The 25,690-nt window shown below is 42.4% G+C and overlaps 1 protein-coding gene across 3 annotated transcripts in view; it reads right to left on the reverse strand.

Moving 5' to 3' along the window:
- LOC119660441 (maternal protein pumilio) overlaps positions 1-25,690 on the reverse strand; it is a 698,863-nt gene that overhangs the window by 229,264 nt on the left and 443,909 nt on the right. The gene's annotated exons all lie outside the window — the stretch shown is intronic.

Consider the following 25,690-nt stretch of genomic DNA (forward strand, 5'->3'; position numbering starts at 1 on the left):
TAGAAGCTAGACTCCTGGTGGTTGATATCTCCGAATTACCTTCAATTACTTTGCTGCTTCCACTGGGGGAAAGTAGTGTTTAAAAAAGATAAGCCCTTCCGAGAACACCCATCGCAAGCTTGCAGAAATATAGCCTAAAGGTAGACCATTCGTCCAGCCACGTTTTGGAAGACAATACCCATATCTAAACGGAAGATGATACAAGAACAAGAAATGATCCAAAGATATTCCATTCTCACCATTCTTTCTCAATGGTAAGTAAGAGGTCCAGAGAGAAGGGCCTCTGAAAAATGAGATAAGACATCTTCCGAGTATCAAATCAGATGGAGATGGATCAGATGCAGTTAATGAAAACTGGAAACAGCACCACCGAACAATGGAAAACCTCCTCTGTGAAACGTAGAAGTCCTCAGAGGATAGGGCGTAACGAAACACTAGTAACTGATGCAGGAAGGCGAGGCTGCGCATAAATCCAGCCAAGGGCAAAATACCCTAACATTCACTAACAAAGGTCAAATATTTAACAATCACAGTAAACCCTGAAGAACACATGTTGAAAACATATCTCAGAAAGCTACAAGTGCTACGATATACGCTGCAATAGGAAGGCCAATGAATATTATGGGTTGGAAATCTGGGCAGAAAGAACTGAACTCAGCACAACAGTCTAATTGTTACACAAACTTTCAAGACTGGCTTGCGTGCGTATCACTGGGGCAATGAGGACAGACCCAACGGCATCCCTAGAGAATCTTCAGGAGGTCTGCAAATAACAATGAGGCAGGGAGGTGCCGAATTAGTGATACAAGGGATACCATGATATCTAGATAACAAGTTTGAAACACTTTGGAGCAACATCGCAAACTAGAAGAGCGAGGCAGTGACCTGCGGCTTAAACTAGCAACTGATTACCTGGTAAACTGAGAGATACATCACAGCAGCTACCAAAGTCCAAGAAAAACGTACTCGAAAAGAACTATAGGGGCAGAACACCGCTGTTCAAACCGAAAACCAAGCAACTAATAAAGCACTTAGGTCCAACCAGGTGACTTCCAAACTAGTATAGGAATGCCTAATGACACTAAATATGATCGACTCGCTCAGTAAGGCCTAGATACTCTGGATTTTGAGGTTATATTGGGCTAGAAGGCAATGAGGCAACGGACGAGCTAGCTAGAAAAAGAGCAGGGAGCCGCTACATCGACCAGAGCCCTTCTGTAGACGATAATCTCCCTCTTGATCCCAAATACCTCAAGCAAGAGAAAGTGTTGTCACAGAAGTGATACTAGAATTCAAGATTAGTCCCTGAAAATACTTAATAATGACAGAGGTGCAGTTGCCTATGATCTCCAGGATTGCACAAATAGTTGCATGCCTAGGTGACGAGCACTCTGCAGTTGGCGATCAAACTATTGACGAAACGATGAAATCGAGACGGCTTGTATGTACGGACTCTTAAACAATAAAAAGCAGCGCAGGATGTTCCCATATTCCCTGCAGAAATTGAAAAGAAATTTGCAGAAGGATCGAGAGTAGCAAAAGGAAGTTCCCTATAAATTCCTAAAGTTTGCTGGATTTAAGTCCATTTTTTTTGGGTCAACAGACCCGTTTTCAGGCCCAGCAGCCATTTTATCAAAACAGAAGTGACCAAGAGGGCTTACCGATTCATAACCAGGTAGAACCAACTCACCAGACGCTGCCTCATCTCTGCTCTGGGAGCAGCGTGACCGATTTGCAGACAACGTGAATTGCGAATTATATCGACGGTAAATACGCCATACTTCAGGCCAAACTTTCTAGGGAAAATACGTCCAATTTTGTTAACTCAGGACTATTAAGGATTCGCTGACCAAAGCAAGTGACCCTAGTTAATTGACTAAGTGTAGAACCTCTCAGGATGCAGAGATTAGCTCTCTCTTGCCCAACATGATGTACAATTAGGTCCACGTTCTTTCGGTGCTCAAGGTTACAATAATTAGTTCTACAGATGGCAAATCGTCCTGAGAGTTATCGGAAATCTGAAGCCGCCAGCCACTAATGAACCTTGGCAGCTTTTTTCACCTCTGCCCCAACAGACTTGCAGGCATATTAGCTTAATTTAAGTCTAGGACTAAACTTCACGTACTGACTCACTTCAGAAGGAGACTGTTGATGTGGGTATGTATTCGAAAAAACTGACATTACGGAGGTTTCTGATCCAGCAGTTCTGCTTAGTCTACTCTGATATTCTCTAGTGGAAGGAACACGTCATAAGTGCAAAAAGCTTGTTTGTTACCTCTGCGAAACTTGACATACCACCCTCTTCGGATTTTGAGCCTCCAAGCAGGGTATGAAGAAAACAGAATCATTTACGATGACTCGGATATTACCTCCTAGAAGAAACCATCGTTCCTCCGTTAAAACGAATTCTTACTCAAAAAGTTCTGACCCAGGAATCTCAGCAAAACTGCTGTTAACACAACTTCCGCAAAAAAGAACCATAATCTCTGAAATTATAGCGAGACACATGCAATAAACGGTCTCCATTCGTATGACCACTTGTGTGAAAATTAAACTTTACCGAAGGATACAATGTGACAAAATTATAACTCCCCAACATTTCCATGTTCTTGTTTTAACGACTTTCTCTGTCATATGTCACGTTCGCATAATACTTATCTAGCTGGCGCAATGCACACAAGGATACCATTTCTGGATATTTTTAAAAATGCCCAGCCGTTCTGGTCTTCGTTCATAAACCAAGACACATCCATATCGTACTTTAACGGCCATAAAATTCACCATTAATGGGTCACCAAAATGAAAGAATCGAGTCATATAAATACGGACGTGATGTCAGTCGGTCGGTCGGTCTTGCTGTGCTGTTGTCCTTGCAAAGGATATGAAAAAGTGTCCGCTCTCTCTTTGTCTCTCCCTAAAACCTTATCTCAGGATTGAGCGTCTTTATCATCTCCATCATAAGATTTTCACGACTAATTAAAACTTTCTTTTCGAAATAAATAAGGAAAAAGTCAAGTGTGAAGAGGGAAAAAGGATCAAAGAGGATGGTGAGGCAAGAACTGTAGAACGATAGAGAAACAGGACGAACGAAAATTAATGCCAAATGACGAAACGACGAGATATTATCAAGCGTCGCCACATGGTTTTTATATAGCGTGAAAAGCTCATTATAGACGCGCAATATGGACAAGGATTGCTGAAGGAATTAGTGGCGGAATTTGAAGAGATAGTAGAGAAGTTTAATGAATCCTTGCTGTTTTCGTTGCAAAGGATAAGAGGATTTTAAGTCAAAGCAATAGTTTTAGAGTTGTTGGGATGTTTTTGTGGTTTAGATGGAGGATGGAGCGCCGAGAGGAAGGAGGATGACGGAGAGGGAGGAGGATGAAGTCGTTGATATGGTAGTCAAATATTATGGCTAGTCATATGATGACCAGAGATATAATGAATTCTTTGCCTTGGTATGGGGATCCCATATTTCACACCAAATTCATGAGAATCGCTATTAGTCGTCCATGGCTGCACGAACTAAAGGGCATCCGAGCTTCAGGACTGGTTATAGTAGACCCTTTATGCCTTCTTTTTGAATGAGATCCTTAACAAAACTTAATCAGATGCAATTGTTTTAGCCCGGAATTCATTGACGCACCCGCTAAAACCCCTGCCTCGTTAGATGCAACCTTTTGTTTTTTATAAAGAAAGACGTCCCTGTAGCTAGAAAAAGGACAATGCGGGTTGAAAGGGTCCTGGAAGTCTCCGACATTTTTAATCTAACCAGGATCGTCTTAAATCGAGTGCATGAAAGGTCAGGGTTTTCCGAATCTCTAAACAAAATTTTTTTGAAAGTATCATAACAGTTTCAGTTACTTCATAACAGTGATAATCCATATCCTTTCTCGAAAACAACTACTTTGTATTTCTAGGAGTTCACTGCATCATCCTTGCAGCAAAACACTTTACTCCATCAGTCATGAAGCGCATCAAGTAGAAATGCTAGAACTAACGACATTAATCATATCCTTGAGTATATCCTTGCATGTCCCTAATGGATGCCTTTAATTTATTCCAAACAGTCAAAGTGAGATTCCTTAATAATCCCCCAAGAATCCCTCAAGCTCATCCTTTCTCATTTTAATTCAAGTCTTAAGTCCTGCAAACATCTCATCACTCGTCTGCCCCCCTTGCAAGCTGATAGGACGAACCAGGACCAGTTATTATTGATGATGACATGATAAGACACTCATACTAACAGATTTCGATGTGGACAAACACCACTAAGGAATTCATTAATACTCGCAAGTAACAACAGCCCAAGCTTCACCAGCAACTTAAGGAAAAGGGAATATTGCTGTTGTTGCCATTTACTGATGATGGAATCATCAAGAAGGACTATCATATTTCTTCACTACACCATGAAGGACATTGCCTTTTTCATAGTGGCGTGTAGCGTGACGAGTGAGTGAAACAAGCAGGGAAACAGAGAAAAAAATGAACCAAACATTGTAAGGGTAGAAATTAATTAGATTATTCCTAGAAGGATTTCGAAATTACTTTACGTCTTGTTTCAACTTGGATGGATCATCATGGTCGTCATCAACGTCGTTGTAGTTGTCCTCGTCATCGTCAGCTTGAATTGCTGGGAGTATGGTATCAGGAAAATCTTGAGCAAAAGTGAAGGATATCAATTAGAACTTTGTCCGTTTATGCCAAGTGTGTGACAGACGGAAAAATATATCTGAAAGATGTAGGAAGGATCACTTGGAGATAGAAAAATATTCTGGAGTTGACCTGCAAGGATTAACGGACTTTCGTCCGAACTGTAGGCTATTCTCCTTGAGGATTTAGGAGTGTATATTAAAGGGAATTGCTGAAAGCATGGAGGGCTTAAAGCGAGCTTACGTTGAGAATTTAGAAGAGGCTACACTTGGGTTGGCTGACCTTACACTTTGGCACACCGCGGTTGGCATGAATATTTCGTTTTTAAAAAAATGATTGTTTATCTTTAAAGAATTTTCGTCCTTTAAAGGCTCTTCTGGGAACTAGAACTCCTTTTCTCTACGAATATTTGAGGATAAGGCCAAGCCTGCATCAGCAGCTGAACAAAACAAGTAGCAGGCCATGGAAACTGTCTTGTGAAAAAGAGCCTTCAGTATCTTTTAAAATTTTGGTTCTTGTGCCTGCGATTTTTTCCCGGAATATTCGTAGAAGTAAACATAGATAAGGCAGATGAACTGCTTGGTATTTTTCTAGTTCTAACTTGCCAGTCACTAGCGTCAAAATAGGCATAGCAATGAAACAGAGGAAAGATGTGCCAGATGTCGTGACCGAAAATCACCGAAGAAACGATAGTTTGCTCTCCTTCTTCTCAAGAGCTTATAATGAAATTTATCCCGATTCTGAGCAATGAAATAAAAGGTCGGCAAGCCACCAGAGGGTCTTATATTGGATCATAGGGGAAGGAAAAAGGATCTAAGGAACAGCCGGAATTTGCTGTCCCAACAATATCACAGTCGACCTAAGCGACAGTAAATCGCAAGGCCATCGACCTCCGGCCAAGTAGAAGAGTACGAGATAAAGACGGGGAACCTTTAAGGAATCAACAGGCGCCTGAAAGGAAAAAGGCGTTCTGACCAGCCTAACAAACGTAACCAAAAGTCCAGACGGGGGAAAACATGTACCCCAAGTGGCTCGGCTAAAGTCGTGAATAAAGTCGTAAATAAAAAGAGGAAGAAGAAACCAAAGATGCGAGTTCACCCAGAGGCAATAGTAAGCTCTATCAAAGGAGATCAATCTTACGCGGAGATGCTAGAAAAGGTCAAAGCTGACTCCGACCTAAGAGAACTAAGCGGAAATGTTAGCGAAATTCGAAGAGCTCAGAAAAGGTATCTCATGCTTTAGCTGGAAAAAACCAGCCCAAGAAAGCCTAACCAAGTTATAAACTCACTATGTCGCGGTACGCTCCCAAAAACACGAGATCTATATACACTGCAAGGATCTCGATGAGGTGACATCCTGGGAAGAAATGTGCACTGCCTTGAGACAACCATTCAATGTGGAGGAATTCAGAGAAGCCTATGGCGGTCCTCAAACGGCCACTATGCGACTGCCAGTACATATAGCGCAGAAGTTGTGGGGCGTAATAGAAGTTGGAATTGGTAGTGGTGTATGAGTTAAAATTTCAACTTGTGGAGCGGCAATATAGGCGGGGGGTAGCCAGGCCACGCAACATACCATGAGACAGGACACCAGTGCTTTTTTTGTGGGCAAAAATAAACGTTGCTTTCGTTGACAACTGCTACCCCCTACCTAGCTTCACATTATCTGAATTTGAAGACTCCTTAGACAATCTTGTTCTCGGCGCAATCGGACGAAGTCCAAAGGTGATAGCCGGTGACTTTAATGCGTGGACCATCGAGTGGGGCAGAAAAGAGACCCCGCCAGGGAGTGTAGCTTATTAAAAACTTATCCCGATTAGATATCGTTATAGCCAACGAAGGTGATGTAAGGACCTATTAAAAAGAAAGGTCTGGGTTCAAGTGTAAACCTGACTTTTGTGAGCCATGCTCTGGCGCTTAATATGTCCTGGCAAGTTAACGAGATCTTCAGGTACAGCGACCACCAGACGATCAATTTTCAACTATGTAATGGGCCACGGGATACCCGCATGTAGTTTTGTTGGGTAAAAATTCCACACTCTGTCCCGCCCAGGCTAGAGTCTTTTGAATATTTCCACCTCCTTAAAAAAATACATTCTTTGAGGTCATAGCTTGATATTCCTTACTATATTATTCCGGAAGGAGGAAGCGGTGCAACCGACTGGTTTGAAGAAATTGTGGCCATGATTACAAAACAATGTCATGGTTTGGACCACATCCTTTCGAGAGAATACTATAGAGCAGTGTTATAGATTGGTTTGGAGAAGATAGGTCCATCCTAAAAAAGGACTAAACTTTGAATTACATTATATTGGAAGACAGGAAATGGCAGGAAGTGGCATAGAGTGGTTTTGAATATACTGAGTGAGGTAAATTTTCAGTTTTGGTATACCCAAAGTCATATGGCTTTGAAATAATGTGGACAGCATGTGAAGGGATCCCCAACGATCCTTTTTGAAAGGGCGGCAAAAATACAAAAAAAAAAGAAAAATGCTTTACCGAAACATTCCACATCCTTAATTTTCGTGCAAACACAAACTCAACCATCACGTTACCCGTCATTTCCATCATGCATATCCTTATTGCAGAACAAAGTGACGAAATATCCCCCCTACCACATCACTCCACACTAAAAGCTCCGCTGCTGCAAAGTGGATTAAATGCTAACGATTTTTATGTGGACAAAGTGACACTTCCTTTTACTTATTTTAAGCGAAACATTTTTTCGCCCTTCACCCACCCCCCTCGTACATTATTTCAGCAAAACGAATTTTTATGGAAATTTTCTGTGTCCTTCAGGCTCTATTGTATTCGGCCGATTTCATTCGCTCGTTTCTTACGCCAGCTGTCAGGATGTCTTTCGCGTCGAGTCCATTGGAAAAAAAATTGTGAGCTGTTAGAGAAAGAGCCGGGAAAAAGAAAACCTCCAAAAAGAAATCCTTGGCGTTTTTTTTTTATGTCATCACCATGGACCATCCAAACAAGAATGGAAAAAGGACACTCCTCGCAGCAACGGGAAAAAGTTTCAGGCTTCTAGGAAAACCGCATATTCGTTTTGTTTGCGCCGGGGTTCAGTCTCCTCTATGTTACTCAGTTGTTTCGTTTGGCCGGATTCTATGTGGAAATGTTGTTTGACTGAGTCCTTTTTCCTCCCGTTTCAGATCATAAGATTAAATGCATCTTCCATCGCTCTGTCTACACTATCTTATCCACAATTTATATGTTTTAATATTCCCTGCAATTGCCATGTTTTACAGGAAGGGAGGTCCTTCCATTACATTTTCTTGTTTTCGAGTTAAATGCTCCATTCCTCCCTTGTCTGGTCACATTTAGGAGTTGAGTGCTCTTCCCTCTATTCCGTATTTACAGGCCGGTTTACAACAAAAGGAAAAAATGCCCTTGTCAAGTGGGATTTCCATTCTGTAAATAAATAAAATTCAATTTCACGAAAATTTTTTCCCATTTCTCCTGGGTTATTTGGCACAGGATAATGTTCGTTTGACTGGGGTCGCGTCAGTCACTAGCCAACATGCCTCCTCCTCCTTCATAAGTGATAGCATTTCCCTTTTAAAGAATGGAATTTTCCGAGGTTGAATTTATTATGGAAACAAAACAAATTACGGTTTAACCCTGGACTGATTTGATCCACAGGACATTTTTTTCATGAAAGAACGGTTGTGGTTACAAGTTTTTTGAGAACTGTCCGGGTTTCATCGTTCTAAACCAAACAAAGGTAGGACCAACAGCTGGTTCAAGGAGCAGAAGCATTCAAAATATATCAGAATCCAGAGCTCGTCCTTTACAGCTGGATGCATTATATTTGCATCCTTGCTTCTGCAGTTGAATACGAATAGGCAAGAGGGGTTAAGCTACATTTCACCCCCCAATGCGACGAACCCTCTCAGAAATACAAATTGGAACCAAAGCAGCTCTCCGACGAGGGCTCACTCCCTCGCCTCAATGGCAGGACGAACCCCCACCCTTCTCGCAATACCAACAATATAATAAACGAATAAATATCATGACAATTCTTTTATAAATCACATTGTAAATTGTCTTGGTACTTTTCACTTAGAATTTTCCGTGAAAATTTTCAGCTCCCAATTTGCCGTCCCCACCATTCTATTCGTAACGTTAAGCAGGGTTTGACGAAGTCGTTCGGGCCAAGCGAGATGCCCTCGAGGACAAATGCGTCGCATAAGTTCACCGGCATCTTGGAAGCAACTCAGAAAAAAAAAATTATAGTGACTGGAATGAGAATGACGGCAGTTCAGGACGAACACTCTTCAGAATGCGAAGGACTGTTTTTCGGTAGATTTATGGGCACTCAGGTGAAACGTTTAAAACTTCTTCCTTTTTTAGGAACTCTTAGCTAGCTCATCTGTACACTGTTGCATTCTGTGCTGGCTGAGACTTGAAGAGGGTGACAAGATTGCTTCTGCGTTTTTTTTCTCTTCTTCGTCGAGAGGTTGTCCATTGTGTTTCACTGTTCGTTTACGTCAGGGCTTATTTCGTCCTGTTATGCTTTTATAAGAGCATCAAGTAGTTAGGAAGTTGTAAATCATCGTAATTGTGTGCGGTTGGTCAAGGAAATGGAAGACAATTTGGTTGAGCACACTTTTTAACTAATAAGGTCAGAATATTCCCCGTCTGTGTATAGGGTCGTGTGGTGTGAGTACCTGATTTGAGCAGGGTGGGGATGATTTAATGCCATATGAATGGAAATTTCTATTCAGGCAATCGTTCGTGATATAACGTGAAGTTGTAGAGTGACATCATGGAAGGAATGATGATTAGGCTCGATTTGGAGGGTGGAATTTTGTCGAGGATGGTATTTGATTGCAATGAGGTAGGGGTGGATAATACCGAGGAGTACTTGGCTTGCTTCGAAAATTATGATGCCGAGATGCAAATTTTGTTTTACTTGTCCTTCTAAGTGGCCATCTGGCGGGCCATCCCATCTCATGACCACCTCTCTGAGTGCTGTCTATGGGAGGGCTATTTCCGTGATTTCTGGGAGATTGCCAGGATTGTTGTGCTCCTGAAGTCACCAATGAAGAATAGGGATAATCCTCGGTTGTACAGAGCCATATCTCTTCTCCGGCCCTCAGCGGGGTCCTGGAGAGGATTATGGTTGAGCGACTGGAGATGAGAACATCCCATCTGGTGTCCGGCAGGCAGCACAGTTTCCGAACTGGCAGGTCCACCGACGACACCTCAATGCATGTGAAAAACTTTGTTGTTCGTTGTGTTAACAAAACACGTCCTTGCGGTTTTCGTAGGTTTCAAAGGCTCAATTGATGAAGCGCAACCGCCTGCAGGGATTTATCGCAGGTGGGTACTTAATGATCCATGGACGATTGGGTGAGGTTAATTCGGTGGTTGAATGAATGCGTTGCTTGCGCAGATGAGGCCCTCATTTCTTGTTGAGGGGAACAGCCAACTTGAGTTCGAGCAGCGGGGTACTGAGTGTTGGTGCATCGTGAATTGCGTCTCTTAAAGCCGATGTCACGACCTCAAGGGGGTTCTCCCCCTACATATATATATATGTGCCACTTCTTCTTGCATGTTCTGATGGTGAAGGATGGGAAACTGTTCACGCTTGTGAGCAAGTTGGGTATTTTCTTGTATGTTGCACGGTTTCGACCGACCTATGCCATACAGGTATTGTTGGGTGTTCCTACCTTTGATCTAGAAGTAATCTGGCGTGCCTGCGGACCTACAGTATCAGCGGGGGGATACCTTTGCTGTTAATTAATTTAGATAGTGGGGTTCAGGGGTTAGCACCGCTTGGGATCAAAAGGTTGTCAGACGAGATTGTAACATCTAAGTGAGAGTTGAGATGGAACGAGCATGTCTGCCAGAGGAAGTTTTGCCGTGGACTTTGGCTTGAGATGGGTTTCCTCCTGACGGGGCATGGTAGCTTGAATAATTTTCTCTTCTCGCGAATCCTTGCCTCCAGCCAGGGTTGTTGTCTGTATGGTTTCATGTCCTCTGCGGCTGTCCAGCGTACATCAGCAATCTAGACAATATGGGCGTTCACGTAGGCGTCCGATTTTAGCTACCAACATAGATGAGCGGGAGAGGGGCGCACTGATAGCGAAATGCACCCACGAAATGCAATGTTGGTAATTCAAACCCTATTTTGGATAAGGTGATACCTGGTCTTAGAAGCATGAGCTCCACAAATATTAGACCACGGAGCGCCTTTCTCTCCCGTCTAAATAATGATGCTGTCTGCATATGCGTATATGTTGCGCCTGAATAAGTTAACCGTACTCCATTTAAATTCACGACACGTACACCTCCCGGGACCTATTTATGAAGAGGACTAAATGATGCTTCATCGACGTTGGTAACATTATAGTCTCTCAGAGTTAACTTCTGATTTATTGACGTTTCTTTTCCTAGCCTGGGTGGAAAATTTGGTTTAATTTGTGCTGACCCTCAAAGCCATATTGGTTTGACCTCTAACTCTGGGAGCAGAAAAGCTACATTTTCCGCTGACGTATTCTGAGCCATTATTTCAGAATCCGTACAAGCATAAATGCCAACATCTGTACCAAAGCAAAAGACAGGTCGAGGTAATGGAGGAAACAGTAAGAGCCGATAGCGCGTAGCATGGTCAGCCAGAGAGAGACATAAATTCAAACCTAAGGTACTTAAGCTGACTTTCTGCCACTGCATTTATCACACCAACCAAAGGCAGGACGCAGTAATTCGAGGATTGATCTTCTATTAAGTGAAGAGGTAATCATAATGGAACCTGCCAACTTATTGGAGTTTCGTAACGCCAAGTTAAATCCTCTTTATGAATGGTAGGTGACCAGAAACTACATACCCCTACTAACGGAGCCCCATAAACTCATCTGAACTAGGCATGCCACCTCTCAACCGAACTCAAATTCATCACTACATCTGATCAATAGATACTTACCGCCAATACGAACGTCAAAGACTTCATCCTGACCACCAGACGACGTTGTTTTTGTTTCCCATTACCAGAAGCTGCCATCAAACATCCATAAATTGCTTTTGAGTCATTCAAGCCACAATTCACATTCCCAATGTCGATTTCTCATTAAAACCCATTTCCAACGTACTAACAATCTAATTAGTGAACTCTCTTTCATAATGCAAACATCTCCGGGCTCATCCATAAGTGCTCGCTAAAATGTTAGTCAGGCCACGTTGACGTAGACTACGATAAGGATACGCGGCAACCTGACGACTAATTAGAAATTTTCACTGTGAGGCAATACTACAAATTCCTCCTTCAGTCATTTTCCCCGTTCACTTATCGTTTATCGTCACATATTTATGGTATGTGCATGTCAATGAGGATGAGGGACAGGTCCTCGAATATGATGGAGCTCGTAGGATCGACTATCAACCAGCACGGCATGAGCCCTAGCGTATTTAAGCTTGGACGTTAGGTTGCAGAAATAGACCACAAAATTCGAAAACAGGAATTAATTGCGATGGAAAACTTGGCTATGTTCGTCATAGATCAAAAGAGCGTGGTACCGAGTGGGGATTCACCAGGCATGGAATTAGGCCTGCATACCAGACTCTGCAACAGTTTGCCTTCCGGTCCTGAACCCTTGTTGTCCGGTATCCAGTTCCAATTAGGACACGAACGAACAACTCATTGCTCCTTGTTTTCATTCCAAGTATCGCATATACCTTCATTGCTTTTACAGGATCTAATCTCCCTTTAAGACGAAAGAACAACATCCACTTGTGTGTCGACTCCTTAACATGATAGCCTCGCCTTGTCCGTAATAGCGTAAATGAAGGACTAATCCAATAATCCGACTATTGCTATTATCTTTCGTATTGAAAGGGAGATCTTTCGTCATTATGGCTTTTAGGAGGAGTAAAGGAAAAAAGGACACCCACTTCTTGTTGGAATTTTCTCATGATTAGTACCAGTATCCTGGCAGGCAACTCTCATGGTGTTATGCACAGAAAAGTGTACTAGTTGTGAATGTATCCGATGAAAGGAGACCACTTAAAAGCTTGGTCTTTCGACCAGGAAAAAGTCCTGGAAGGCGAGTATCAATGTATCGTTGATTCAATTCGAAGCGATAAGGTGGCTACTGAACATTGAATAAGAGGATTCGATTAAGGGACTCATGAATAGAATGAGCAACTTGTAAGAACTGTGAGTAAAATCTACTTCCAGGACAAATTAGATGATGCAGAAGAAAAAAATAGATCAAACGTGGTCCTTTTAAGAGAGATACGACGATTATTTGATTCATTCGATTGCATTGAAGGACAAAGACGATTTCGATTGTAGAGGGAAAGTAGATTTTCATTTATCGAATCTATAAAGAATGTCAGCTTCGCTCCTGACATTATTGTCCTTTCAAGTTCTAGAAAAAAATAGGAACATAAAGGAAAATGAGTATGCGAATGGCGGGATCAGCTTCTACTTCATGCAGGAGGTATAGAGTGGTGGAGGCGCCCTGATTTGATTTGTTTTGAAAGTGAACGAGAGTGCTAAATCAAATGATCCATTAGTACATGGTTCTCGCCCCATCATTGAGGAAAAAAATCTCCCTTGTCCTGGAGCAGGATTGGCTCGACTAGCTCGGATCCTCTATTTTTCTCAGTCGTAAACTTAGCCAAAGTGGAGATGGAAGTCATTGTTCAGCGTGTCAAGAGTTCGCGGTTTTGAGGAGCCCTATTCTACCGCCCTTGAGCAGTTGAGATGAAAAAAAGAGTCAGAGAACTGGACAGTCTCTTGAAGCCCCGACTTAATGCGGAAAACGCCAATTGGGAAGATGTTCTGAATCGGTCAAGTCTGGTCGTCTGCAGAAACGGGTTTTATAGACGCATCTCGACTTATTGAACCTTCAAAGATGATTGATAGTATCTGTAAGAAAAAAAGGGACGAAATCCAGATAACGAAATTGATACCATGGGCACCTACAGTTCTGTTAAAGCTTAGCTGCAAATAAAATGTATTTTACGAGTTTCGAATTTGCTCTTGCTGTAGATGACCTCATCTACTGCTGACCTGCCTATTTGCCATTTGTCCCTGTCATCTACCGCTGAAGCCTACGCATATACCAGCCAGTTCGTCTCTGATTCACTTCTCACTGGCGGACTTGAAAGCATTTGCGACAACCAAGGTCAACAAGGATAGCAAGTATACAGACTGCGGCACTGCAACTTTATTATTCGGTCTATTCGGCTCGCTTAATCAGGAGATGCAAATGCAAATCTTTTGTTCCATAGGTTCCTGCAGTACAGACAGTTAAGGTTTGTCAAAATGACCCTTTCTCTCACATTCTCGGCACAACTTAACTCTACAAAGCACGGGTACGCACTACACGCCAAGTATCTTAATTGGATGCTAAAATTTATCTTGCCAGCATTTTTTGGACGGTCAAAGGGTAGTATCGGTCCCAAGGCGAAACGTAGATTGGTACCCACGATGGAACATAAAACCTAGGAAACGCCTGCTGAACCTACACCAACAGCTCAACTACCAAACTCTATCTCCGCCTCCACGTGGTGATCGCTGGGAGTTCTTTCTTTATGAAAAACTGCAGACGGAAAAGGATGAAGGCGAGTCTCCCACACCTAAAAACCGGACAAAATGTACCAACTGGTCCTCCAGGTTGGGGGTTGGGTAGGGCCGACAACCCTAGACGGAAAACCAATGTTCTTAGCATGAAAAATTTCGAACTCTTGGCCGCGTCCGAGAGAAGGATTCTCCGAGGAATTAGGTTACGGTGAGCGGGTCACTTAATCCGTATGGATGAGGATGATCCAGCCTGAAAAGTCTATAAGGATATCTATGGTAGCAAAAGAAGACGAAGCGGCCCTGGCCTGAGATGGAACGATGGCCTAGGTCAGGACGCCAGACAGCTTTTAGGAATATCGAATTGGTGGATCTCGATGCAAAACTGAGATGTTTGGAGTTCCTTATTAAGGCAGGCCTAGACCAATTTTGTTTTTTGGCATACACAGGCAGACGAAAATGAGCCTTAATACTCAAACTAATGAGCGACTGAAGGCCGTGTTGCATAATCTGCCCGATCCATTCTCTTTGTCAATTGTAACCTGCAGGTCAATAGACCAAGATCTACATGCGATGCACTGGTTTGCCATACCCCCCCCCCTCCCATGGTTGCAATCGCCTAAAAATTGGTAAACCTCTATATAAGGCACATTTTCAACTATAGCGCTGATATCTTCAGCACCTTCAGCACACAACCTGGAGTATTGCATTCCTTACTTGTCTGACATCGCCCAAGTAGTCCAGAAGGGCGATCACGCCAGAATCCTCAATGGTACTGACTCATCTGAAGTGGCTCTTGAAATAAACCTCACTGGAGGTTATCTAGTACCATGGGAACCAGGTTGACCCTCTGAGATTTTATATTCCAGCAGAATGCCTGGGGTGTATGTGTTCTTGGCCCGGTTATTTTCGGTAGGCTTCCTTGAGGAACTTTCACAGATGTTGTAGTTTTACCCATGTCGCGGGCAAAGCTCCTTATGGGCTCAGATGTGGAGTTGAGCTGTACAACTGGGATGCCGTACCTCTTAGCTACGGCAGAAATATTAGGTTGGCCTGATATGAATCCTCAGCCAGCACTTATGGTAGTATAAAACAATACCAGTGTGCCAGTCACGACAGGGCTCTGATTGCCGTCTCCACGTCAATCTTTGCCGGAAGAGGACAATGGAATCAACATATGCCCACACAGAAGGTACTCACGTTGAACCCTCAGGACCTTTATCCTTAACTTCTTTGAAACTTTCCAATTTGTTGATTAAACCTACTATAGCTGCCAGAGAAGGGTGACAATGATAACCAAGAACAATGTGAAGTTTATGAATAATTTTCCTGATATTTTCATCATTTTTCGCTTATTCTGAGCATTATGTGATTGTGTTGATCCATGTTTGAAAGCCTTGTAATTTTTACACTTCAAGTGTTGTCACAATGACAGTTGTTGCGTTGACAGTTCAAAAGTGGGGGTAATTCAAAATGGTATCTCCTGTTGAAAGACCCTGTATACATATCTTACAGTCAGTTTTGCTTAGAGCTAAAAACCAAGAAATGTGGGGAAGATTTCTCGGAAAAGCTTTTCACTGAACCTTGAACGCTATTCAGTAAAATGAGTTCCTGGAAATAAGACCGGATATCATTAAAACATGGAAAATCCACGGAATTCTCAAGACAATATCTCATCAAATTTATTTAACTTTCATAATTTCCAAAGACTACTAGAAAGCAATCTTTCCTGAAATACCTCCCGTACTACGCCATAATTCAAAATTAAAATCCATTATCTTGAAATTATTATCACACTCCAATCAAGTCTAAATAAATTAAATCAAAGTCTTGGAAATCATTTCAATAGACCCTCACTACATGCTCTCCCCGCGGCAAGTCCGAAAATTTCACTTACATAGACCCTGTTGAGGCATCATCATAAAAGATACATTCATTTACAGTCAATTAAGCTAATGACACATTCTCATCACTATTAAGTCGGCTCTCGGAGGCTCCTGTTGATTCTAATAAATAACAAGATGAGAATTCATCTTTTTAAATCAATCAACAAGCTATCTCCAGTTTTTGCTTGAGAGACACAAGAACGGGGGCAATCTGTTGAAAGGCTTTATGAATACATTAAGTATCTTTTGCTTAAATGTGCCTTAGATATTTTACCAATGAGCAAAAAATAATAAATATAGGCACGATGTCTAGTAAGATTTGATAGACGTAAGATAGTGTGCTCTGAAAGGGAGGATTTGAGAGGTTTAAATTACTATTCCAAATGAGATTGACTGGGGGTTGGCTTGAAGCAAATTTTCCTTTAACAACCTTGATGCCTTTGAGGGGATCCTTCAAGTGAACTTATCTAGATGGAAACTTAATTTTAGGCTTCAAGGTATGAACGGTTTTGACTGTTAGCATAGTGCCATTCTACGAGGAGGGGAGAGGCACTGATTGGGAGCTTGAGTGGATGACCTTGATTTCCATAAATAGCGAAGCCTCGCTGATAGCTCTTAATGCGCTCTAATTCACTCAATAGACTTAATTTTTCCGCACATAAATTCCGGAGTCACAAAGTGATGTAATATAGACGAAAAGATACATGAAATAAATTCCCCTTGAAGAAAAAGAAAATGGAACTTTCTATTTTAGAACTTGAAACCCCATCCGTGGTATCTAAACACAGTTTGATGGCTCCGGCTCTTATTCAAGCAAACCCAGCAGCAATTTCCCAATGGCCCATTTCATACGGAAAATCTGTCTTCATTCATCGTCATTTCCGCCAGGCTATTCAACACGCACATAAAAGCATTTAAATGAAACACAGAATAGAAGAGGAGGAGCCCTGAAAATCAAATCTCATCTCCACAATGCCCCGAAATGGCTCTTCTAATTTCCCTTAGCATATAATGCATTATATCTAAAAGTGTTTCAAATTTTAGTGACAGATATGGCCGAAAGCATTTAATGTACACAAGAGAAGTAGCTGTGAATTTGCTGGACTAAATCTAGTAGATGCTCAGATATACGTTCATGAGTACATCCAAAAGATACATAGTGAGATACGCAAATATCTGGATGTGAATAGAAGTCGGTGGACGATGACAGTGGTCCTCATGATGATGGTAATGGTTTGAGGAGCGAAGAAACAAAGTACTGCTGAGCTAACTTGAGGGCTGCCGGGGACGGAGGTGGCCAACGAAAACATCAACGTCGACGGCGGATAGAACTAATAAAACTTAATCAAGCCCAATCAACTTCAATTAAGTTTATGAGAAGAGGTAGTAAATGGGCATCGTTGTCGTCAGACAGAGCCAAGCTGGAGCTTCTAATAACAGTTGGCAACATTTCAACACCATATTCACATTGGCACTCTATTATATGACATGGACGATCTGCCTTGGACGGGTTGGCTATGTATTGATTCAGAAGATGACGGCTTGTGTCTGTGATTGCTATGCTAAGAAGCAGATTCAGTTAGCAAGGATGTTGCTGTTCTCTCTCTTGGGACATACGGTTATAGCCTGGAATAGGATTTTTAATGCAATTCGTAGTCCTTGTTGTGAAGCTTTCATAGTGGATACAAATTCGGATACTTAAGGAGATGCCGTCATAGAACAAAAAGGATAGTCGATCTTTACAATTTTCATGTGAACGAATCTTCAGGGTTTGCAAGGGATCATTTCAAAAATTTAAGTGATCATTGCAGACTGGCTAATGGACTAGCGGAAACACGAGCTTCCAAATTATTGGGCTAACAAGACTACATTATTCAAAATGTATCTCTTCGTAAAATATGAGGAAAAGACAGCAGCCCTTTTGCTCTCTGGAAGCAATTTGCTGCCTCAACTTTGCGATCCTTCAATGATACTTTGTGTTACCTTCAGTTTTTGCCGAAATCAAATTCAAGAAATCACTCACCTGAAAAGAAAAGAGAAGACTCTGTTAGTGAAATCATCAAATTTGCAAGCATAGCTAAAAACTAAAAAGATATCTTGTTACAATATTTTATCCATAAATCTTAGAATACGAATTCGTTCTTGAGAAATACCGGAGGAAGGATGTGTACCATATTCATCAGGTACTACTTCGTTTCATAAAGCTCAGAGAAACTCCAATTCTACAGAGTTGCTATAAATAAAAGGATTTCGGCGGGTTCTTATCCGAGGGACCTATTTCACCGTTCAAGAAGTGAACAAAAAGACGAAGAAGATCTGTTGACACCTCCCTACCCTGCTGTAGAAGACCGGTCAATCTATTCCAAAATCATACCAGTTGATACCTCTTTAATACCTATGCCATCTTTGGAGGTCGCCATCCAGTTCGAAGGACGAATACAAAAGGCTCATTCCTGTGATCTAGAATTTCAACTACTTGTTCTTTCCCCCTCCAATAGCTATACAAGCTAAACCTATATTTGTCGTCGAGGTTAGTTTGCTGGATGCATCGGTTTTTCCATCGTTTATATTTCGTTAAGCCAACTCGCCATCCATGTGTTGGTCTTCGGTGGTTCGGAGTGCGCAATGAGGGTGACGAGCGTATAATCGATTTTGCAGACGCCCATGACCTTGCATTTATGAATACATGGTTCATCAACCGATTGTCTCCGTCTTCCTACATTTTATAGTGGGAACAGCAAAACGCGAATCGACTATATTCTCATAAGACGCCAATGCCACTGATTGCAAAACCCTTCCCTATGAGACCATCGTACCTCAACATCGGCCGTTGATTGCCGTCCTGCGAATTAAGCCACCGATAAAACAGCGCGAGGAACGCTCTAGCCCGCCGGGCATTAAATGGGGACGATGATTTCGTGAGAAGAAAGAAGAAATTATATCACTTACGCGATTACCAACCATTACAAATGAGGGAGAATCGTGAAACCAAATGAAAGACACGATCCACAAAACGGTCTTTGCAACCCTCGGGGTGACCAGGCCAGCTAAGCGGTACATAAACCGGGATACTTAACTTTGGAATGACGCGGTTGAAATGAAGGTCCGTGAAAAAAACGCGTCTACTACAAATTTCTCGTCGATAAAATACTGGCCAATCGGCAAATTTATAAGAATGCCAACCGGGAAGCAAAGAAAGCAGTCGCTGTCACCCGAGCAACCCATTACAAAAACTGGACACTTGGGATGGCGAGAGAGATCTGTATCGACTTGCCAAAAGCCGAATCGAACGCACACAGGATATCTGGGAAAGCCACGGACCTGACGACATCGCGTCTGAGCTCTGGAAAGCAAAGAGCTGGGACCCAGCACTGTGGCTCAGTGAATTCCTTAATCGGGTTATTCAGGAAGGTAGAACATCATCTGACTGGCAAAAAAAGTAGCACCGTTCCAATATGGAACAAGAAAGGTAATCCAGCAGAATTTTCAAATCACCGTCCGATCCGGTTACTTTCCCATACCATGAAGATTTTTGAACGCATTCTTGACAACCGTATTCACGAAATCGTTGAAATAACCGTGAATCAAGCCGGATTTGTTAAGAACTGTGGAACTAGTGACGCAATACACGCTGGGCGGTTACTCATGGAGAAAAACCGTGGGAAGCATCGCCCTCTTTACGTTAGATTTCTGCATCTGAAGACAACATTTGACCATGTGCCACACGAACCCATCTGGTATGCTCTACGGCAACACTTGAGGCAGAAGAACTCGTGCGCTGGGTTCAATTGCTTTACCATGATCCGAAAAGTAAAGTTCGAAGTGATGGGTGTCAAAACCGCTTCGTGTCTCTGTTGGTGTTCATCAAGGTAGCGCCCTCTTACCACTCCTCATTGTGCTTGTCATAGACACTGTCACATGGAACGTCCAGGGCCCTATGCACTCTGTGCAGATGATTTTTTCCTAGCATCTGATAGCAAAACTTATCTCGAGCAATTTGTCTAGAAATGGAATGAAAACCTCATGCAACACGGTCTCAGATTGAATCTGAATAAAATTGAATTTTTGACGACCGATCCCCATGAAAAGGGCACAATCACTGTCAGCGGCAGTGACCTGCCAAGAACTAAGCGATTTAAATACCTCGAGTCAACGCTATCAGCCAATGGAGAACTGCGTTCCCAGCTGGTGTTTTTTGTGATCAACGTATAAACGAACGTCTCAAATCTAAAATTTGGCGCAATGTCGTCCGTCCTGTCGCCCGCTATGGTTCTGAGTGTTGGCACACTATAAAAGACAATGAACGGCGTTTTGGGGTAATGAAGACAAAGATGTTGCGTTCACTAGTGGCGGGACGCGTTTGGATCACATCCGCAATCGATACGGGGTTGTACCGATCGTGGAAAAACTGCGAGAGGGGCGTGTTCGATGGTATGGTCACGTAATTCGCGCTAACGAAAATTCACTTGCCAAGATTGGTCTGAACATCGAAGTCGATGGTAACTGACCAAAAGATCGACCGAAACAACGGTGGCTTGATACGCTGGATAGGGATTTAAAAGCCTCGCGATTGCATCCAGACCAGCCATTTGATAGAGCCAAATGGCGAAATCGATCAAGACGGGCCGACCCCGCTTGTGAACGGAACAAAGACTGAAGAAAAAGAAGAAGACTCAGTCATTACCAATGACGTTCAACATGCGTCTAGCCCAGCAAGTTTAGTCGGTAAAAACATGTCTTTTGAACTAGACGCAGTTGTTGAGACAATGGTGAATACTAGTTTAATACAATGATAACTAAGAATTTGAGCAGTCGACATTTACCGTAGCCCGAATGAGTTTGGAAGCTGACAACAGGCTGTTGACTATGCAATCAAAGGTAGAGAGGACGGAGGCCTGAGAACTAAAGACATAGGACGGGGACCAAGGAACAGCGGGAAGTGTATTACAGACAAAGGACGGAGGGCACATTTGTTACAATCTCGCTTTCACGCATAATTTTTCAGTGTGATTACAAAAAATTCCAGCCAAGCTCTTCGAATGACAATGAAGAGCCTCAAATGATAGAATCGACCCTCTAGTCCGTCAACTCCTTGATCGCAATTAAATCAGAAAGTATGGGTGGACTTACACTGGTGTAACTCAGCAGCTTTATCTTCCTTCCGTACCAAATTTTCAAAGATATTCATTATAAAGGAACTTCTAGAGGGAGAGTATTCAGAAGTCGCGTCAGGATTCATGTGGACTCAGACATATAAACTCATTACCTTATCCTTAAAAGGATGTTCAAGACAATGGTATTGATACAGAGTTTGTTGGATATGTGGAAAGAAGTTTTGTCATGCTTAGATCTAATATTACACATATTACAAAGGACGCTTGCACAGTTTAATCCTTGGAGGCCTTGGTTGCTCATTAACGAAATCAAACGCACACTAACATAGTCGTCAGCTACCATGACTCTCCGGTCTAAAGATTGCTTCGACCGGAAAGGTTAACGTTTCTTATTATCTCTACGCATGCATAATAACTAGCTTACAAGGAAGTAAAGGACCAATTATATTTTACCAAGAAGCAGCTAAACAGGCAGGACCACCCCAACATTCACTCTTGTCAACTAGGTTTATTGAACCATCTTTCTAAAATATTAGGATACAAGTATTCTGCGAAACACTTCTTGAAGGTTTGATTCCGCAACACGCTTATATTCCTTCCCAGCGATTGCGCACCTCTTTCGGATGACTCAAAAAAGGAGCCATTCATCGTATCGTCGCATCCTTCATTTCCTTTACCTACTCAATCGATCACTTCCTAATAAAATCCTTCTTTCTTATAACTCAACACGACACAAAAATTTCTATAAATTTCAAATGACTCCCCAGGATTTGCCCGTGTACAAATCTCAGTAGAAGAATGACGGATGAGTTGAACAACCTATCGGTCGTATCTCCAATCCGAATATCTGAATCCCTGAATTACTTTCACAGTATCCAGTCAATCCTCTTTCACCCCACATGCAAAGGAGCAATTTCATGAAGGCGTAATTGGTAACAATCTGGCTACAATAATACCACCTACCTCCATGGTAGTACCCTAATTCCGTATCTTTCTACGGAGATGTTTCTCCACATACAACCCGCTACCCAGGGCTACCCAAGGCTACCCAGAATTCAGCATTACGAGGAGGCTAGAAGGGAAAGAACACCGTTAGGAATAACTAAAGTTACTGATATCTTTTCTTTGCCCTCTCTGCTCTCTTTGTATCTATTTTATGCGCTGTACGTATAGATACATCTTTCACCAGCCACATATGCGAAAAATAAAGAAAATTCGAAAAGAAAATTGTGGGGATCTTAATAAAAAAAAAAGGAAGAACCGACAGTGCGAGTATAGTGAGCAGTGGAGCAACAGAAAACAAGAAGATACTGTTGGAGCTAACAAAGGCACCAGCAACAACGCAACAACAATGAAATAACAGACAAGACAAGTAATTTTATTGGCAATTTGGTTGTGTAGTTTGATTCGTAATTGACTCGGAGGGTATTCATGTGAATTGTAGCTTGAATAATTGAAAAGTTCAATTATGGATGAATATAGATGTGTACACAAAGACCAGAGCGTATCGGTAGAACGGCACCCAGGGAGTGGAGACGAACCTGAAATGAAGGCGAGATTAAGAAGGAAATTGGAAACGATAGAGGAGACCATATGGACGCATCCTAGCAGAAGCTTATCGAATGCTTTCTTAATTGACTCAGGATAATGGAGAGTGTATCTGGGATTTCGTGTTGGCTACAGGAGGATTGTATCAAAGCGGAATCAGATCAACTATGAAAATTATGTAAATTAAAGGAATTATGTGGGGAGTTATTGGAATTCTAATGAAAGTCGAGACTGCAATTGGGGGTTATGTGATTCAAACATTTGATCCAGGAATTCTGGTTAAATCAGTTTTGATTGCATTCAGGAATACTCCTTCTGATTTGAGTAATGATATCATACAGAGCTACCAGTTTAGGAGAATTTGAAGGGAGGGACGAAAATATCTTTCCTTTTTGTGTGGCCCTCAAAGAAGTTCACCTATAAGACTAATCTTATGTCTTAGCTGGTATGAACATCGGTAGTTAGGTGTACCAGGCAAAATACTTCCTTAAGCTTCATAATTGCCTGCACTAAGCTCCGTGTTTGGACATTCTTCACGACTTCTTACACAAGTCTCCTGTCTGTCTTCTTTTTCATGATTAGGATTTGTCACTTGAGGAACCCTTCACCGAGTTAGGGAAAAAAAGGACGAATCTCTGAAATCAAAGTTTCAGCAAATCATTCAGCTGGACATCCTCAACTATATGACACAAGTCTGACCAATGACAATACAGAAGGCATGCTGCCTGATTCTTTTGAGGTGGAGAATATAATAAAAATGACTGTGAGTGTGACAGACAGATGCCTATACACCAGCTTTAGGTAGCCTGATGGTAGCGCAAGAAACAGGAAAACCCGGGATGACGGATCTTCCTGGGCCTCAAAATGACGCAGGACCCCAACTAGCAAAGCCTAAAACCTAATAGATAGTTCCTTAGGAAAACAAGCCGTTGTGAGGCAACTACTTCATCGGGGCATTCCCAGTGTAGCAAACGTTTTCTGGCTAAGACGCAGTGATATATAAACCGCCATTATCAACTTGCCAACTATGTGGATAAACAAGTCTCTGACAGCTGAAGAGGTGTCTCCTGGTATTTAGTTTACATGCCTGGAATATGGTTGCATGACAGCACAACGAAATGGAAAAAAGCATGACGCAAGGAAACTTGTTTCGGCAGGAAGAGCTATACTGCGGAAAGGGGAAGATACTAGAAGAAATCTGCAGACAAAAATTTGGTAAGTCTTATCCCGAGCCCGATACGGATGTCGTTATTAGTAGCGAGTGATATGAGAAGCAAACCAATAGGACCGACAAAAGTTGAAAAAGTGCACCGCCAATAGAAAATAGTCGCCAGATGGTATACTCCGCAAGCATACTAGAAAACTGAGCAAACTTCCAGCAATATAACTGAAACTTAAGATTCTTCTATGCCAAAGGGTATCTGTATCAACTGCAGATCATCATCATTTGAATGAGAGATCAGTACGCCTATGTGCCGAATGACTAAATGCGAGAAAAATGTTTCGATACTCCAGAAGTGAACGTGCTTCTGATCAAAAGCAGGTCAGATATAAAATCTGGTGTCGTGTGCTGTAGAAAACACGTTACGAGAGTAAAGAACTTTCGGTTAAGCACTCAGCAACGAGAAAGGAGAACCCAAGCATTTCAGATCAAGTGTCAGTAACACTGACACCCAGGATAGTGGTAACCTTTTCCTCCGGGGCAAACGGAATACATCTCTCCTAAAGCAATAGGGCGCTTTTGGTTGTCAGCTCAAAGTTAATGGACAACAAAGCCAAAGAAACCAAATCTAACTTAGACTTGATCCAACGTAACTAGACCCGAGAAGGACAGCGTCGAATGAAGGTGACATCATCGGGTGCGGCTCAAGGATTTATCCTTAGTCCGGATTTTTGGAACGCCTTATTCGACTCAAGATGCCTGATGCGCATCTGGTTGATGTTGCGGCACTGGATACCGCACGCACAGATTCTGCCTAGCTCTGGAAAAACCCAAAGTCGTTCTGCTGAGTAAGGGGAGGATTCCCACAGTTCTTTCTATTCAGGTGAAATACCACGACATTATGATAGACACGAAGCTGCGTTTTTTCGAACGGATTCAAAATACCGCAGACAAGGTTGCGGCTAGAATGTTTGCGAAATACCGCCTGATGTCCAACGCGGGAAGTCCTTTATCCAGCAGGCGTCGCTTGCTGATGAGTGCAGTTTAGTCAGTCCTCTTTCACGGTCTCAAAACCGTAAAAGTCTAGCGCAAGTACAAAGACGAGGGGCTCTGCAAGTTGTGTCTGCCTATCGTAACGCCTCGGAATCAGCAGTAATAGTGATCGCGTGAGTTATTCCGATCGCTCTCCATGTTGCCGAGAGGAGGCTTATATACCTCAGAAAAGGCAAGAGAAATAAGGAAGCTACAACTTGTGAAGAGAGAGTCCGTACTCCTTGCGCATGGCATTAATTTTGGGAAAGAGAATTGAGAGATAGATAGACCCCGTAAAAGACCCCCCGTGCAGCTCTAGTTCAATCGAAAGGTGAGGTAGACTATTACCTAACCCAGCTGCTCAGCGTACATGGATATTTTCAATCTTACCTGCACACAATCGGCAAATCACGGCCCCCGATTGAATTTATTGCAAAGACATGGTGGATTATACCTGCCCATCGCCTGTCAATGGAAGTGTGTTTGTATCCCCGGACACCATAAATGAGGCCATGCTGCAGAGCGAGGATACGTGAAGCCGAACGGCATGTTACACTCAAAGACAGGAGTCCGGCACTTTATGCGTAAATGCACTTCACCTCCCTACCCAAAAGAAACTATAAAAGCAGCAACTTGAGGAAGGTTGAACTGGGAGTAACAAAATCGCTGCTTCAAATTGCTAACGCTTTGTGGTAATATGGTGATGTGTGTGATATTTTGCAGAGGAAATAAGAAAACTGCATGATAGCAGAAGGATG

Source organism: Hermetia illucens, chromosome 6 (assembly GCF_905115235.1).
Source record: "Hermetia illucens chromosome 6, iHerIll2.2.curated.20191125, whole genome shotgun sequence".
In the NCBI taxonomy this organism is placed as follows: Eukaryota; Metazoa; Arthropoda; class Insecta; order Diptera; family Stratiomyidae; genus Hermetia; species Hermetia illucens.